The following is a 17299-nucleotide window of genomic DNA, read 5'->3' as shown; positions in this document are numbered from 1 at the left end:
TCGTGGCGACTTTGGGGAAGAGGTGGGTTTGGGGAGATCCCGGTGAGGGCCCTGGTAACCAAGGGGCTGGAGGCAGCTGTGGAGGCTTTCAGCAGGAGCCCTTGCTGCTGGGATGCCGCTGCCGACAGGCACGCGCGTGGCACAGTGCAGCCGCTGGCCCATTCCATCCTAGCCTTGTCTCGTCCTCCCACACTGGCAGCTCGCACCGCATGTGCGGGGAGGCTGGGGGTGCCTGACCGCAGCACCGCAGGGAGCGAGACCCTCGGTCCCATCCCTGCCCCGTACAGCTGCTGTGCTCTGTCACCTCTGGCTTTCCTACAGCGGCGACGATGGCCAGTGGCACTCACAGCTCCATAAAACACCTTCTAGGTTTGACTGTAGCGTCTTTAAGTCATGTAAAAATGCATTTCAGTCAGTACTGATTTTGCAGTCTCCATCTCATCATACCTCTAATTTTAACACAGGCTGAGTCATTTACATCCTACTGCTTTAAAGTCAGGCTCTGGAGCATAGTCTTGTTCTGGTATGTTTGGGAAGTAGAACATTTTTTCTCTGTCTTAGTCAGATCTGCCCTGCCAAGCTTCTGTCACTCGGTGCTCTTAAATATAAAAATAACACGTAGCTGGGGATGATTTGCAGAGTTAGTTTTATTACTGTAAGCAAAATTGAAACGTGAAGGGTGCCAGCTTACATTATGCAGATTGATTTATAAAAATAAATTGAGTGAATGTATTAGTCCCAATGAAAAATATAACCTTGTTTTGACATAATCCCTTGAGGAAGAATTTGCATTGTCTATGCAGGGCAGTAGTTAGGCAGTACTGGCTTTCTCTACTTTGTTTATCTGTGGCCTCTCAGTTCCTTTCCTGCCTGTGAAACCCTCCTCTGAGGTTGCAGTTGTTAATGTTTTTATGCTTAAGGTATTCTGTTGTTCCCTACTCTTGTTCTTGAAAATAGCTGGTTTGGTTTTTGCAAATCCAGAGACTTACATTTGAGACAGGCTTTTAGCATGGAAGATGTAGGTGGAACAGCTGTAGTCTGGCAGTGCTATAAACTACTGGAAGCAGTTGTGATGCGAAGCCTTGACAGCAGGTAGAGCTGTTCCAGATGTCGTACCCACAAGTGCGTATCCCTGCATATGCGGGGAGAGAAAACAGAACATACAAGGGGAATGCCTCATACACATGTGATTGTAACGCATCGAAAATATTGAACTCCTGGGCCTGCAGTTTAGGAAGAGCATGGCAAAGCTAGAAAAATATTGAAAATGGGACAACTCAAAGATTGCAGAATTGAACAAGCTTGATCTGTTTACAAAATCTGGTTGTGTGTCTGGGTTGATCTAATTTTGCATTCACAGGTTGGTTTCTTCACACGAATTTGAATTGTAAAGCAGTGACTGAGTTTTATTATTTTTGTATTTACTTTTGCTTTGAGTTTATTTGAACCTGCATCTCAGCAACAGCTTGGGTCTTCGGACAGCGTAGGTTGTAACGGAAGTGTGGTGATGTGGTGTGCGCGTTACACCAACTGTGCCGGGATGTTTCGCCCCTCGGTATGTAGCAGGTCACGGTGCTGCTATTCTGCCTCCTAATGGTGCCGTCCTGCTGCGCTGGCACGGGGAGGTGGACGGGCCGTGAGACGAGCCCTGGGGCTCAGCCGTGTGGTTGCAATGTTCCTCCCAGGCCAGCGCAAGTCTAACCTGCTAACGTGAAGAGTCGCTTTGCACAGCCAAGAACCCTCTCGTCTGCTGGGCTGGGCCTGGCAAGGCTCGGGGATAGTCCTTGCGTTCAGAGACAGGCTAGCAAGTGTTAGCCACGTTAGTGGAAACAACATATCTTTTAAATGGAACAAGATAGCTTGGTTTTAGTTAGCTTTATCTGTTTATTTTCTACCTCTAGGTAGTTTCAAATCCCACTTACTGCTCTGCTAGCTGAAAGTAAAACATTTTACAGTGGCAAAGAAAGCCAATACGTTATTCAACAGGGGCTGTTTTGTTTATTTTGTATGTAAGTTGCTATGTGTTATCTACTTTAAAAGTTGGTTTAGTTGAAAAAAATGCTAAAAATATTATGTATGATTCTGTGTTTTCCACATTTATGATGTCCTATAAGCAACAACAAAAAAAGACAATGGTAGCAGACTTTTTATTTATTTGTAGGAAGTCATACCAGGATTAAAAGTTTGTAGTGCAAAGGGACATCACGTTATGCCTCTTTGAGGCTTCTTACGTGCTCTTCGTTGCCCAGGGCCTTAGTATAAATGGAAAGCAGGCTCCGCATGTTCACGAAGGAGTGTGAGGTGCGTTACCTGGCACCTGTCAGGCATGAGCTTGGGCTCCCCTTTGCTGCTGGGTGGAGCGGGCCTCGTTGCGCTACCTTGATGGCACAGGGCTTGCAAAAAACCCCTTGTTCCCATCTCCTGCGCTGCCCCAGCAGGAGCCGCGGTCCCGCTGGGAGGACCTGCGAGCTCTCTGCGTGCTCCCAGTATGCTCATTGCCTGTTTCAAGCCCAGTCCAAAGTCTGAGGAAATAAATAAGACTCTGCTGACTTGTCTGCTGTTTGCCCTGGTGTTCAGCCTGCCAACAAGGCTGACAGTGGTGATCTCTGGTGGTTCTTGTTTTTCCGGAGACCGCAGAATCTCCAGCCAAAGACCAGGCCTGTGGGACCGGATGCTGGACAAATGCAAAGCAGGAGGCAGGAGACAAACGCAGGCAGGTGTGGGAGAAGATGCTTGTGCATCGTCTGTTTGGTTGCTGGCTGAGAACTGGGCAGGGGTGATCGGTCTCCTCTTGCGATAGCTGTATCATCTGGCCGTGCCCCTCAGTCCTCTACAAGCAGGTGTCAGCCGCTGAAACAGGCTTTGTCTCGTTGCCAGTTCCCTGAAAGCTGCCACCTGCCAAAGCTGGTTTTCCTACTTGTAGCTGTGGGTTTATTTGCTGCTTTTAAAAACCTTGCACAAATGGATCTCCAAGCAGCGAGGCAGACACAAGCTTGCATGTTAATTTAATTTCCTTACCTAGTGACTGCTGCCCTATTGCATCCCGTATTGTGCATGGAGCATTCCAGCTCTCTTACAAAACAAGAGATGATGGAGCATGTAGCAGCGTTGACTAATGTCGCTTGTCAGGTGCCTTCTACAGGACACAGTGAGGCAAAGTGTTTGTAACGCGCTCAAGAGGATACGTCAGTCTGAATCGCTCCGTGGCTTCAGTACAATGGTAGAAACGGTGCAATTGGAAACACCACTTCCAACATTGAAGATAAACTTATTAAGACAAATGTAGACTAAAATAAAGGAACACTTAAAAAAATATTAAAAAGCAGGCAAAGGTGGATCCTGTGAATAGGGACTAGCTCTGGGACTCTATAAAGGTCTTTTTTTGGCAGTGAAGAAATACTCTGGTGATGGGACTATTGTAACTTGTGATTGCTGCCCCACTGGAGAGATGCTCTGAGAAGGCACGCTGTTTTCTGCTTGCTCTACTGGTACCGCCGGGGGGAAAACAGCGTAGGAGGCACGTGAAGCCCTCTGGAGAAGAAGCAGAGGACTTTGAGCTGGGCGTAGGGACAGTAATTGCCCTGAGTTTATCTGAATTGAGTTAATCATGTAATTGGTTTGTCAGAGAAGGTGTCCAATAAAAGAGTGTTTGGTGACTGAGCAAGGGGTGAGCTGAGAAGATCTGTGGCTGTTACAATGCAGAGAGAGGGAGAGGGTCAATGGCTTGTGCTGCTGTGTTCCCATGGGATTAACGTGGTAAACACAAGCAATTATTAGCATTCAAAAGCAGCTGATGTGGTCACTTAGTGCCATTTTGCATCCTTGCCTTCAGGTGGAGCTTATTTTCCTGTCTGTAAAACGGGAATGACAGTCCCTGTCCAGAAGCCTCACTGTACCGTCTGCTCGCAGTCACGGGGCTGCTGTCGCTGTCTGAAGCGATTTGTCAGGATCCCTTTCTTGGGAGTCACAGTGTTTCTGTTCAGCAGAGGTACAGCTAACCTGGAAGTAAAGGGGTGAAAACAGTAAGTGTGAGATTTGTGTGTTGCACAGAAAGAGGAGACAGCCCATGCCAATAAACCACGAGGTGGCCTGCAGAGGTGGAGCTGCAAATGCAGGATGCGATTTAGGATCTGTTTGAGCTTTGAAAGTGTGTGTGGTAATCGGAGAACGGTCATGTTTTCTGCTGCCATGGCTGCCAGTATTTTGGAAAAGGGCTTTGGCACAGAGGCCACGTATGTGATGACTCTGGGTTCATGGATGTAGTTAAAAAACAGCCAAACCCTGCCCCAGAACACAGCAGATCAAGACTCGTTTCTCCTCTGTGGAGGCTCCCATGTGTTGCAGCAGAGGCTGGGGCCTGTGTTTCAGACGGAGCAGTCCCGCAGGGCTGCTGTGCTGCGGGAGATGCTGATGCAGAGCCTTTTCCTGGGCTCAGAACTGCCTCCCTGCCGTGCCTACACCGGCTGTGGCAGAGCTCTCCTCTGGTGCTTTCTGGGTATTTGCTGCTTTGGCAGTCTCAGGAGAGGAAAGAGGAAGGTTTCTGATGCTCATGGTGTATGTGGCCTTTTTCTTTTCACTTTCTCCCTCCACAGGCTACCCAGTAGTCCTTTAACAGTTCTGTGCCACCTCTAGTTTTACAGAGGTTTTATGCTTGTGTTCCCTGCCATTTTCCACGTTCTTTCATGCTCCAATGGTATTTTTGGCTGCAGTTGCACAGCAACTTTCCCCTTTGTAACTGTGCTGTCCCAGAGGTGCTACCATCGTCGCTGATGGCTCGGCCTTGGCCAGCAGTGGGTCTGTCATGGAGCCAGCTGGCACTGGCTCTATTGGACATAGAATCATAGAATGGTTAGGGTTGCAAGGGACCTTCAAAGGTCATCTAGTCCAACCCCCCTGCAAGGAGCAGGGACATCCGCGACTAGATCAGGTTGCTCAGATCCTCATCCAGCCTGGCCTTGAACGTTTCCAGGGATGGGGCCTCCACCACCTTCCTGGGCAACCTGTTCCAGTGTTCTATAACTCGCATCGTAAAAAAATTTTTCCTAATTTCTAATCTAAATCTACCCCCCTCTATTTTAAAACCACAACCCCTCGTCCTATCACAACAGGCCCTACTAAACAGCCTTTCCCCATCTTTCTTGTAGGCCCCCTTGAGGTACTGGAAGACCGCTATCAGGTCTCCCCGGAGCCTCCTCTTCTCCAGGCTGAACAGCCCCAGCTCTCCCAGCCTGTCCTCATAAGAGAGGTGCTCCAGCCCTTTTATCATCTTTGTGGCCTCCTCTGGACCTTCTCCAACTGGTCCATGTCCTTCTTGTGCTGGGGGCTCCAGAACTGGACACAGTACTCCAGGTGGGGTCTCAGCAGAGCAGAGTAGAGGGGGAGAATCACCTCCCTCGACCTGCTGGCCACGCTCCTCTTGATGCAGCCCAGGATGCGGTTGCCCTTCTGGGCTGCAAGGGCACATTGCGGGCTCATGTTGAGCTTCTCATCCACCAGCACTCCCAAGTCCTTCTCCTCAGGGCTGCTCTCAATCCATTCTCCACCCAGCCTGGATTTGTGCCTGGGATTGCCACGACCCAGGTGCAGGACCTTGCACTTGGCCTGGTTGAACTTCATGAGGTTGGCACGGGGCCACCTCTCCAGCCTGTCAAGGTCCCTCTGGATGGCATCCCTCCCTTCCAGCGTGTCGATGGCACCACACAGCTTGGTGTCATCGGCGAACTTGCTGAGGGTGCACTCTATCCCACTGTGCATGTCAAAGACAGAGATGTTGAACAGACATGGAGGAAGCTTCTAGCAGCTTCTCACAGAAGCCACCCCTGTATCCCCTCCACTACCAAAATCTTGCCACGCAGACCCTGTACATCGTTCTAACGGTCCCCTCTGCTTCCGCAGCTGTGCTAAGGAAACCTCTGCCACAGTCACCCGCCGAGGACGTGCATGAACTGCGCACCTTTCGGCTTTCAACATACACCCGGTGCTTCCTTCCCGAGGCTGTTGCATGTCTATAGCACAGGTGATTGCAGGCCAGTACAGGGCGTGCTGGATCGGATGATGTACTGTCTGGCGCGGCCCAGACAGTTTCAGTGAAACTCCTGTCGATGAGACACTCCAGCTGACATCATGCCGTGCCGTGGGCTGGCTGGTAGGCCTGTCGGCAAGGGCTGTGCCAGCACCAGCGCACTCCCTGAGCTGCTGCCTGGGGCTTGGGGTAACATCAGCTGTCGGAGGGAGTTTCCACGGCCGGCTGGTTGCATCCCGCGCTGTTACCAGGTGGAGCTTCTTTAAAAAACTCCCTGGCGTACATCGCCAGATCCAGCGACATGGGCTGTCTTTAACTATGGGAGTATTCTCCTATAACCATCTCTGCACCAAGTGGCGCTCGGCATCCTTCCCTCGCACGGGGATGCTGTGAGGATGAATCTGGTCAGATATATTGGAGGCATCTACTTCCACAGCATCCAGACACCTTACAGGTGTTCGATTATAGTAATGTCAGCCCCATCAAACTTCCAGAGGGACAAAATAATTGTGAGAGGATGCTGTTCCTTTTTTAACACTTGATTTCTCTTTTATTACTTGGGTTAGAGCCTTTGTTCCAAACACAGTCCAAACTGCCTTTGAAATCAGAAGTGTGACTGCCCCCAGATGCACCACGCTATTTCCTTTCTTTTTCAGACAGTCTAATTCTTTTTCTCCCTTACTACTTCAAGCAGGCAGCCTCTGGGGTGTTTTACAGCGCTACCGGTGTTTAACATGAAGAGGCTGGAAGCTGGTGTAGGCAATGATGACGTCGCTTTCACAAGGTTGTGCAGCAAATCACTGTCACTGCCAAGAATAGCACCCCAAGTCTCCCGGCTCTCTCTAGCCCACCCTAAACGCTACGGCCTGCCTTGTTCCTGGTGAGCATGATCTGATTCATAATGCAGCAGTTCTGCTGTAAGTCTGGCTGCCTCTCTGCGAGTTGTCTCTGCTGCTGCAGAGAAAAGCAGGCAGGCTGAGGCAGCAACAGAGACTGCACACGTCTGTAGCAAAAAGTCTAAACCCAGAAACGATATTTAGCAGCTTATCTACAGATAAGCTCATAAAATGCACTGACTGGTTAAAAATAGGCTTTAAAGTTCTTGGCAAACATCTCAAACTTTGTATTCTTTGTTTTTTGCTGCAGTACAAAAATACCATTTCAATGATTCTGATTCATTTTGCTTTTTCTGGTCTTTCTGGAAAAGTACCAAATTATTGATGGGTGTTTTTTGCTTTTAATTGTGTTCTTGAGTGCTAAACCTACTCCTGCTATTTGCTTGCAGTACGTTTAGGCTATGTTTAGGCAAGTACAAATGTAAGTGGTTATTCAGTGCCTTTGGCACTCTGAACAGAATGTACCGAACTCCCGGGGCTTATTACAAAGCCTCGGCCTCCGGCACTGAGCCTGTGCAGTCAATAGCTAAAATATGAGAACTACCTGCGCTTGACAGAGGGAGTTCAGAGGATCAGGGAAGATCATGGATCGTCAGCTTGAACCCAGTTTTTGTCCTGGGGACTGGGTGAATGAAATAAGGGGACTCCTGCGATGTGCTGGGTCCTGGCAGCTAAGGGTGCTGTCGAGAGGCCGGCCGCGCTGTGCGTGCGTGCGTGCGGTGCCTGTAACACTGGGGCCAGGTTTAACGTTGTCGTCTGTGGATCCTTTTGCAGTGTGTAGTTTGCTGATGAAGTTCTTGTCAGGCTGAATCAATGTTCAGCTCAGTGTGTTCCTGACTCCTAACGGAGGCTTTCCTTCTCCGAACACCACAGTTGGAAGTGAAGTCAAACAGTGCGAAGCCGCTGCCTGCTGCATGTCCGTTTGTCCGTTGGCAGCAGCTTGGGACTTTTACAGTTGTTTGCCTTGTTACTCAACCTATTTTAAGCTCCGATGGAATAAGGATGGCATTTGATCACAGTACTGGGCACAACTGTTTGGCGTTTGTAACCCATCTTTTAAACCGGAGGCTTTTTCCATGTATGCCTGTGTCTTCAAATAACTTCAGGCTTGTGGCTTTAGACTTGTGTGCTCTTTTGCTGGCCTTTCCCTCTTATGAGAGAGCTGCTGACTTTCACTCAGATCACATGGGTGTTGCTCACCCGAGTGAGAACCCCTCAAAGGAGGGAGCACGTACGCTGAACAGAACACTTCCTAGCCTCCATCCTTGGTCTAGTTCTCGTGGTGGGAGTTAAGGACGTCTTTGTATCTCTGCTGTCTTATTGAATTTTCTTTATCATCTCTACATGTGTGCCACTGTCTTCTGATCTTGGGTTTATGGAGTAGATGGCACACTATGTAACGACTTTAATATCTAGCACTACAGGATAAACCTCTCCTGTTGTGGAAATGATCAGCTGCTAATCTACCACGTAAAACACTTAAAACTGGTGCTCTGCATTTTACCCACAGGACCAAGACTTCTGAGAGCAGCTCGTCCTGCAAACTTGGTCCCTCGATTCTTTAGTGGATTAGTCGCGTTTATGGCTAGCAGCGAAGTTTAGTCATGTGTCACTTGTTTTAATACTGTGCAGAGCAAGGCAGAAGGCTTGTTTCTTCTTGCAAGTGAACATAGCCAGGAGATGAATGTTTGCCATCTGGGAGGAAATCCAGGACTGGCAGTAACATGAAGTCAGGGCTGGAGGAAAGAAAAAGGAAGCGCGCAGCTGAGAGAAGGCCAAAGTACGGAGAGGAGAGGCAGGTCGTGAGATGTCTGTCGTGGTTGTCTCTCATCTCCTTGTGTAATAAGGAAATCACCAAAGCTGCTGCTTTACACTTGCTTCACAGCCAGTCCTTGGGTGGTAAGGAGAACCATGGGACCTCTTGGCTGCTTTATTCCGTACAAGTGTTTTTCAAGACCTGCGCAGATAACCAATACCCATAAAACTAACACACGTTTACTGTAATGTGAAATGAGATTTCTACCCATACATTCTCCTGCTTTTGTGTTTTGATGGCCAAGTTTTTGTCAAAACTCTGCCTTTTGGTTTTGTATTTCCAAGCTGCACAGGCATGTGCTAGCTTTGGGGTAACTGTACACCACGTTCCTGTACATACTTGATACCGGTAACACCCTGGGAGCGGGGCTGGAGACCTCACTCCAGCCTCTGAAATCAGGAGCTCAGTTCTGAGACTGCTGGGTTATTGTGCAAGCCAGTGCTTGATGCGTGAAAGAAAATCACATTCTGCATGAAGTAAAACTACAGCTGCTGAAACCTCTGTGCTGTATATAATGTAGGTTACAAAGAAATCTGGAACAGTTGGTACGTTACAGTAAACTCCAGTTTGTGCTGTTGGGGCCTAAAGACAGCTTGTTATTGCAAATGCTGTTTCCCCTGGAAGACCTTCACTTGCAGTAAGGAGCTACCTATAGCAATTTGGGGAGACAGGTGCAGAACAGGCACTGTGCCCAGCCACGGCCCCGCTCCTGCCCTCCAGTTGCGGGCAGGGGGCTCCATGCAGCCCCTCCATGCAGGGATGGGGGCCTGGCGGCGTCCTGTGCTGGCTGGGCAGTGCTGTGCCGGGCCTGCGGTGCGGGGGGCATTACCACGGGGCCCGGCAGGCTGCTGCGCACACCTGGCCGCTGCAGTCCGTGTCACCGCGCTCGGGAGTTTGCGGTAACTGAGGGTCAGAAGATTGACTGGTTTGTTTTATTTTTCCCCAAGAGAATTCCAAAGCGTGAGGAGAGCGGTGCTGCCGCTGTGCATGCTCTGCAGCTCATCGGAGGCGGCAGGATTTCGGGCGGCGCTGGGGGATTGACCTTGCCTCCCTCTCGGGGTCTCTGGTCGAGGGTGCGTCAGGACAGGCCAAAGTGAAACGTGCGCGGGCTGGCTCGGAGCACAGCACGGAGGGGCTTTGCAGCTCAGAACCGTTTAAGACAAGGTTAACATCGTATCCATCCTGGTCTTACTAAATCAGACTTACTTCCCCCCCGCACCCTCCCCCAATGGATCTTATTCTCACATGTACTTCATTGCTATTTCCTTTCTGTTTTCAGGATTATGAACCTCTCTGCAGCAAGGTTTGAAGCAACCAGATTCCGGCTTAGATCAAAGTCCCTAGGATTCACTTGTGATTTCCAGTAAGGCTTCTTTAAGCTATTTCTGATTAACATTATGAAGTCATAAACTTTTATTTTGGGTGTCTGAAATGCCATAGGAATTTTCTGATGAGGTACCTTTTGAAAAGTTGTTACACTTTAGTGCCCTGTGTCTGTTATTTTCAAAAATGACCTGTGTCCTGTAAAAACAATTTTTCACAAAGCTTTGAACATGTTTTCCAGTACTTCCTGGGGGTGTCCCTGATCTAAGCTCTGGTTTGGTGTGAATGCACAAGAAGCTGAAAGAGAAACTGATTGCTTTCTGCATCTCGCCTCCATTTTTCCCCTTGTGCTAAGGGCCATAAAGCAGAAAAGTAATTGAAAAATGGTACCTTAAAACAGTGCTGTATATATAACTGAGAGCTGGTTACCCTTCCTCCTCCTTGCCTCTCTGCTCTGCCAGTAATGGATTGGGATACGAGCGGAGGTGTTTGTTTCACTGAGGCAGGCTGGCTGACAGCTCCTCTTGGCGCTCTTACTGGCAGCCTCTGGCCCCTGGACAGGCTGCCTGTCCTGCGGTCACCGCACAGCTGACTGCTGGGTGACCGGCTTGCTTTACTTAGAAGGCTGGGACATCCGTAGGCTGTAACACGATAAATGGTGAGCAGCTGAACGCTTTGGAGCATATGAAGAACAACACAGAGAGAGTTGATTTTATTGCATTTTGATCTCTTTCCATAGAAACTAAAGGAATACTGTGGTTTTCCTTATTTGTGTGGTCCTGGTGCAGTGTTGTGAGTTGCAAAGAATGGTTGAAGCAGTGTTTGTGCTGGTACAGGGGTTGAAGTGTTTCCTGTCATGGAAAAGATGAACAAGCCAATTCCACATCACCTTTCTTTTCTGAGACCTGTGAGTACTTTCAGTGTTGCTGCTATTTTAATTTATGAGCTGCTGCCCTGTGTGGTATCAGCACCATTGCCTTGCATGGTCAACTGCCGCCTTTCCAGGAGCGGCCTGAAAGGAGTCAAAGGGCACAAGCCCTCCCAGTACTCTCTCTGCCCGTCTCCTGCTCTTCGTTGTGCTGTACCGCACGCCGCTTGAGCCAAAGCAGGGACAGGACAGCACAGACCAAAGGTGGCAGCAGAAGGTGGGGGGCATAATGGGACCAAAGGGAGGGGAAATGTTGGAGCAGTAGATAGAGAAGGCCAAGGCACCATCCTTGGTGTCAAAAGTCTTTCTGTGATCGTGGTCAGCACCCTGTGCTGAGGGAAGAGCAGGCCTTCAGAAGTATTCTCTGTCCTTCCTGCTGATGACAAACCTGGCCGCAGTAGCCTGGGCATTGAGCAAGCAGAGAGAGCTGTCCCTTCCTCCTCAAGGGTGGCCAGCCCTGAAGGAATCCATCCCAGGTGTGTCCCCTGCCATCAGCGCTGTGGGAGTCAAACCTCCTGCTCTGGCAAGCTGGAAGGGATGTTAAAGACTAGCAATAAACGAGCTTGACGTAGCTCTGAGCTTTTTGAAGCTCTTGTTCCCAATCAGACATGATATGAAAGCCTTATTGTACTGATGGATGATGGAGTACTGATATGCAGTCTCTGTAAGGATGAAATTGTCAGCTAAATTTTGCTTGTGGAGGCCTTACACATGTGGAAGACAGCAGCTGTATTTGCTGGAAGCAGCTAGAAGATGCAGAACTGTCAGAGTCTCTTGGCTTCTGATCTGAACAGCTCTGACCAGGAAGCACGGAAATATTAAATGGAAAAACTTGCAGGTTCTTTTTGAGGTTCTTTTTTTTTTTCTTGCTACAATTGCAGGCAAAGACAACCAGATCTTTCTGGAACATATGCCTACAGTGAAAAGCCCTGGGTGCATTTGCCAGCATTATGGGCAGTCCGTATTGGGCTTGACTGAAAAGCAGCTTATGTGTGCGCACCAGGTGCTTTGTGCACAAACTTGGAGATGCTGATTTCTCCTGAGGCTGTTATTTCCACAGGTGTTCAGAAAGGGACAGTTGGACAGAAATCCTCTTTAGGGAATCGAGACACTTGGGTCTCTTTTTCTGTCAAAGAGGGAAGATGGTCTGATTATCCCTTCTGCAGTCATCACCCAAACTGATGGTGCATCATCTTGAGCCAGCAAATATCCCTTGTAGTGGATGTCAGCGGGTACAGAACCAGACAGCCAAGAGACTTGTTGGAGAATTTCCTTTCCTTTTGCTTCCTTGGGAGCAGAAGCTTCTCCCTGCACCCTCAGGCACCAGGAACTGCTCTTCCCTAGACTGACCAGTCGTTAACATCAGCAGAGTTGTTCCGTCTCTGCTTGGTCTGCCCCTTGTTATCCAGCTTGCTCAGGAGCCATGCAGCCAGAAGCTTTCTACAGCTTGGTACCTTTGACAGTCTCCTGGAGTACGTGGGCCAGACGGTCTAGGAAGCAAAGTAGTGATGCAGTGGTGAAGCTGGCAGAGCCTGCCTGGGCTTGATATTAGAGCTTGTTCCTCTGTGTGTGTGTGCACTCATGCATATCTCCTCTTCAGCAGTTTATCTCCCTCTTCTCTTTAGTGCTTTATCTCACTTCTGCTCTTTAGTGCCCATTATCTCTTGTCGGCTATCTCCATTACAGAGTGGAAGACGCTGTTTAGGAGGAGTGCTGTGACTCCACCGTGAGTGTCATGCCCAGGAGAGCCACGCAGGTGTGGGTGATGCGTGTTTCATGTGAGCGTGCTTCTCCTAGGGCAGTAGCACAGATACCTGATCTTGCAGCTGGCTGCTGTAGCACATCGCATACTTTGGTCTTTCTGTCTCTACTTGGGTGGTTTTTGTAGACAACTGAAGCTGAGCAACCTGCCTGCTGTCTTTCTGCAGTTCCACCATCCTGATTCGCTTTCCTCTGTCATTCATTAATGGATGAATACCTTATGCAAGCACTGTTGATTAACTTCGTAACCACCTTTCTGTAAATCATTTTCCATCTCTGGTTGTGAGTAATAGCTGCATGCCTTGTTCATCTTCCGTGTGATGCCCCTGGTTCTCCCGTTTCCCAGCAGCGTGGCCCCGCTGCGCACAAGGAAGTTATGTGGGAGTCAGGCTGGAGCGAGCAAGGAAGGCTCTGTCCCTGGGGGCTTTTGTGCTCTTCACAGGTACCTGAAGTAACCAGAGAAAGTGGCTGGTGTCCAGAATATGCAAATACAAGTGGGTGACAAATGAACTAGTGGTCCATTTTTTGATCAATTAAGTAAAACACTTGTACTCAAGCAGGCAGTGTGCTGGGGAAGGACCCTCCTGTGTTCCTGTGGCTACAGGAAACTCGTCTGCTAAAATGGAAGCCTGGTGGGCAGAGCCCAGTCAGATTTTGTGCCCAGCGCAGCATATTGCTTGGGGACTGCTGCCCTCGGCCTGTGGTTGCAAGAGATGCATAGCTGGCAGGAAGGCAGCAAGTATGTGCTACTTACACATACATTGCCTTATGGCTGTCTTCCCAGCGCCCAGATGTATGCTTGCTCTAGGACGCTGGGACCTCCCTCTCTGCTGCGGTAGACACGTCTATTATTAGCTCAGTGGCAGCTTTCCATATGCCAACACTCGTGACTGCAGGACTGTTTAATTTTCACTTCTCTGAAGTATTTAATTTGTCAGCTGTTGGCTTCTATTCGTTAAAGACCAAGCCTCCAAGTCCGTACCTAGATTTTTGCTCCATTAGGGCTGAAGCACAGATCCTATCTGAACAGACCGTTATACCTACACAGAATCAGAGGTGGGATAAGGTCTTGCATCCAGAAAGTCAGTCACCACTTGACTAAGCGGTAGAAAACCCCTGTCTTCAGAGATGAGCATCTCATCTCCCTCCTTCTGTTAACTTCTCTTCAGAGAAATTAAAAATCAGTTCTGCTAAAAGCACTGCCGGCTTGCAGTTCAGTGCCCGACTGCGGAGATGTGGTGTGCAGTTACCAGTGCCTGTCTGCAGGTGCTGGCACTTTGCTGGTTGCTGAGGATAGCTGCTGCTGTGAGATAATCACCCAGCAATTCACTGCTGGGGGCCTCTCTTTAATTATTGAATGCCAGAATAGATGTATATTGAATTACCTTGCTGGCAAATATAATCTCCAGCATCTTGTGTAACTACAATATTCTCAGTTTTCCTACTTGCATAACAGGAAAGCTTCTTCAAAGAATCAAAAAAAAGTCAAAAGATGTTTTTATATGTTGTTTCTATAGCAGTACATGTTTTCAGAGGGTAACAGGTTGTACACTGGCTTTGAAGATAGCCTTCCCTGGCAGTCAGGGGCATGTGATTACTCCTGTTTGAAGTCAAGCCTGCACTTGGATGTGCAGCCGAACGAAGCAGGATGTGCGTGGTGCACTATCCAACCACCCAACCAAAAAAAAAAGAGAGAGCAGCAACCTAGTTCTGTTCTCACATTTCTGAGGTATTTAATTTGTCAGCTGTTGTAGAAGATCTGGCTAATACATCCTGAGGAAAGTGCAGCCTGTACTTCTGGCCCTGCGGTGCGTGACACCGGGAAGGCCGCCTGTGTCCATGCAGGGTCCTGTGGGAGTCACTTGCAGTAGCATGTGAAGACAGCGGGGAAGAGAGAAAATCAACATACATTTGTAATTTTTCCTAGCTTGCAGAGATGCAAGTAAATGCTAGTGTTCCCCTTCATCCCTCCTCTGTCCTACTGTGACATACAGATTGCAGGCGTTAAACCTGCAGGCAGTGTTTGAGAAATTGGCCACCAATCCCTTGACCTTTAGTTCACGTACAACCCTCTGGATAATGTATCATGTCTGCGAGCACTGAGGACTACAATTTTTGTATACGTTCTCTCTAAATGTGGCAAGCACGATTTATCATTCCTTATTTGCAAGAGAAATAAAATATGCCTGCCTTTGCATTTCCCTAACTGTGCTGAATTCTGTGTAATCCTGGTAAGACTTTACCAAAGAAAGGAAGGATGTTACACAATGCTTAGTAACTGCAAAGAAAGGCAATACTGTGGTTAATCAAACATTTTTGTCGTTTCCAAGTTTGGGAGGATTTCATGCTGGTGACTGGTGTCAGGCAGGCAGCAGCAGAGCCCGAGGTCCCTCCTTTGTCAGCAGCACGGATCTGTCACACGCAGCACCCTGGCAGGTGCTGACAGAATAATGACCGCGCTCGGGTTCGCAGTGCTGCAGGCATCAATGGCCTCCTGAGGCTGCTGAAAGGGGAGCTCCATCTACTGTTGTACAGGGAGAAGGCAGAAATAACTGGAATGGCCTTCCCTGCCAAAGGCCGAACAGCTATGGATACTCTGTACTACTCTGCTTTTTGTCATCATCTTTTTTTTTTTTTTTTTTCTCCTCTCCTCTTCCCGTGGCTTTTGGGGCCCTCCACTTCAAACCCCGTACCTCACCTTGGTCATCGAGCCCGTGCGTGGCTGGGGACAGCCCCTACTTAGCCGTCCCTAAGCAGGCAAGGCAGACAAAGGATTTGAGAACAGCAGCGTGGAAACCAAGTGGCTTTTACATGCACATACGGAATCAGGAGCAGAACCAGAACCTGACCTTGATTTCTAGTCCGTTTCCCTAACAGGAGGGAATTCCTTCTCCAAAATGTGTTGGATGCAGAGATTTCTCGGAGGTTTGCAGGCAACACTCGCTGTAGAGCTACAGAAGCAGGGAACAGGTCTAGGTGGCGCACACGTCTGTGGCTTTTTTGTTTCATTTGCCCCTGTGCTATTTCTGAACTTACTGTATCTTAGATAGCCAGAGAAGAATTTCTTGTGTACGTGTACATAGGCATTTAGATGGGAATGGAGCCCTGCACGAAACCCAGATCCCTCTTCTACCAGGCCTGGGGGTGCAGCGAGGAATGTGAGCCCTGAACCGAGGTCTGGATGCAAATTCTGCAAGTAAATTGTCCTCGATACTTTCAGCTAAAATCTCACTTTCTGCCCTTCAAATTATGCTTTTAATAGTGGTAGTGCATGTTCAACACTGACTATTTTTCGCTGACCTCTAACTTTGTAAAAGGCAGAATTAAGACCCACCATTCAAGTGCCAGTTGTGCTAGCCTGAGATACATGTTACATCTGGCTGTTACTGGCCAGCTTTAGTAGCTCCTAAAGGACGATGTGCACAATTTAGTTCTAAAAAACCAAAGATTTCAGGATTTAGAACTCTTGTAAAAGTTACTAATTTTTTTCTGCAAGTGATTTGCTGGCAGTGAAAAAACATTGTTGTTCTGTGCTTGCAGGGAACTTCAGAAGTGTCTGAATTCTTAGATTTCCACAAAAAGCTTAACTGACGGTTGTTTTGTACTGATGTCACGAAGAGTTTGTGCTTCTGTTACTTGACTATGAGAGCTCATCTCAAATTATGGGAACAGATGTTTCGGATTTGAGTTCAGCCTGGCAGGAAAGAGAGAACAGTCTAGTTCTTGGCGTTTTCCATCTTTCACAGTATTACCGCAACCTCACATCTCCTTGGTACGCTCTCAGATACCACATCTTCTGCAAATATTTGCAGTCCCTTTTCTCCCTGGGCGGGGGGCGGCGAGGGGGATCGGTAGTGATTTTTTTTTTTTTTTTTAAACAGGATTTTTCTTTATCATGAAACCAAAATGCAAACTCCTTGAAATGAAAAGAAAAGATGCACTTCTGTCAGCCTGGTGCTTCTCACGCGGCACTGTACCGAGTGAAGTGCGTGGTAGAGGGTGTTGAGTGTCCCAAGAGTCACAGAGGCCAGGACCTGAATGTTATATTAATGCTGGCCTTTGCTATTCGTACGGAGGGGTTTTCATCTAGGTGTGTGTCTGACTGCTTTGGAGCGAGACTTTCTGTGGATACCGGACACATCAAGGACAGTGCAAGGCACGGCACAGTCAGGCTTTGGGTCAGAGAGGCACAGATGCTGCCCGTACCAGGCTCTTCTGCTTCTGGGCTGGAAATACAGCCGCGGCCCCTTGCTTCTCTCTGTGCTGCTGCTGGGCGTGAGCAGAGGTCCGGTAGCCTTGCTCGGCCTGCCCCGATACCCACCTGTGTGCTGGCTTGCTCACAGCCAGCGTGCTGCCGTCTGCAGCGGGTGCCTGTGTCAGAGAGACAGATGCTGCTGGTCCTTGGGGCTGGAGCAGGACAGTTTAACTGCATGTTTCCTAACTCTGGCAAATGTGTTACTAGCATTGGGTTTTCCTTTGTGAAGTGACTGGTAGTGCCTAAGCATGTTACATACAGTCGTTACACTAATTGACTCTCTACTTATTTATCAATA

The 17299-nt window shown here is 48.7% G+C and overlaps 1 long non-coding RNA gene across 8 annotated transcripts in view; it reads left to right on the top strand.

Annotated features, from left to right (window-relative positions):
* LOC147599754 (uncharacterized) overlaps nt 1-17299 on the top strand; it is a 61288-nt gene that overhangs the window by 5111 nt on the left and 38878 nt on the right. For 6 of the 8 annotated variants that reach the window (XR_015259370.1, XR_015259369.1, XR_015259366.1 and 3 more), the window contains exon 4: nt 10014-10097. The exons of 1 other annotated variant lie outside the window; for it this stretch is intronic. This is a non-coding gene — a long non-coding RNA (uncharacterized LOC147599754). Of the gene's footprint in view, nt 1-9681; nt 9899-10013; nt 10098-17299 lie in introns of all 8 variants that reach the window. One more of the 8 variants, XR_015259365.1, reaches the window with a different exon arrangement.

Source organism: Chlamydotis macqueenii, chromosome 9, assembly GCF_036417535.1.
Source record: "Chlamydotis macqueenii isolate bChlMac1 chromosome 9, bChlMac1.mat, whole genome shotgun sequence".
In the NCBI taxonomy this organism is placed as follows: domain Eukaryota; kingdom Metazoa; phylum Chordata; class Aves; order Otidiformes; family Otididae; genus Chlamydotis; species Chlamydotis macqueenii.
Note: the sequence above shows the minus strand (reverse complement) of the source record. Positions and strands in the feature narration are given on the sequence as shown.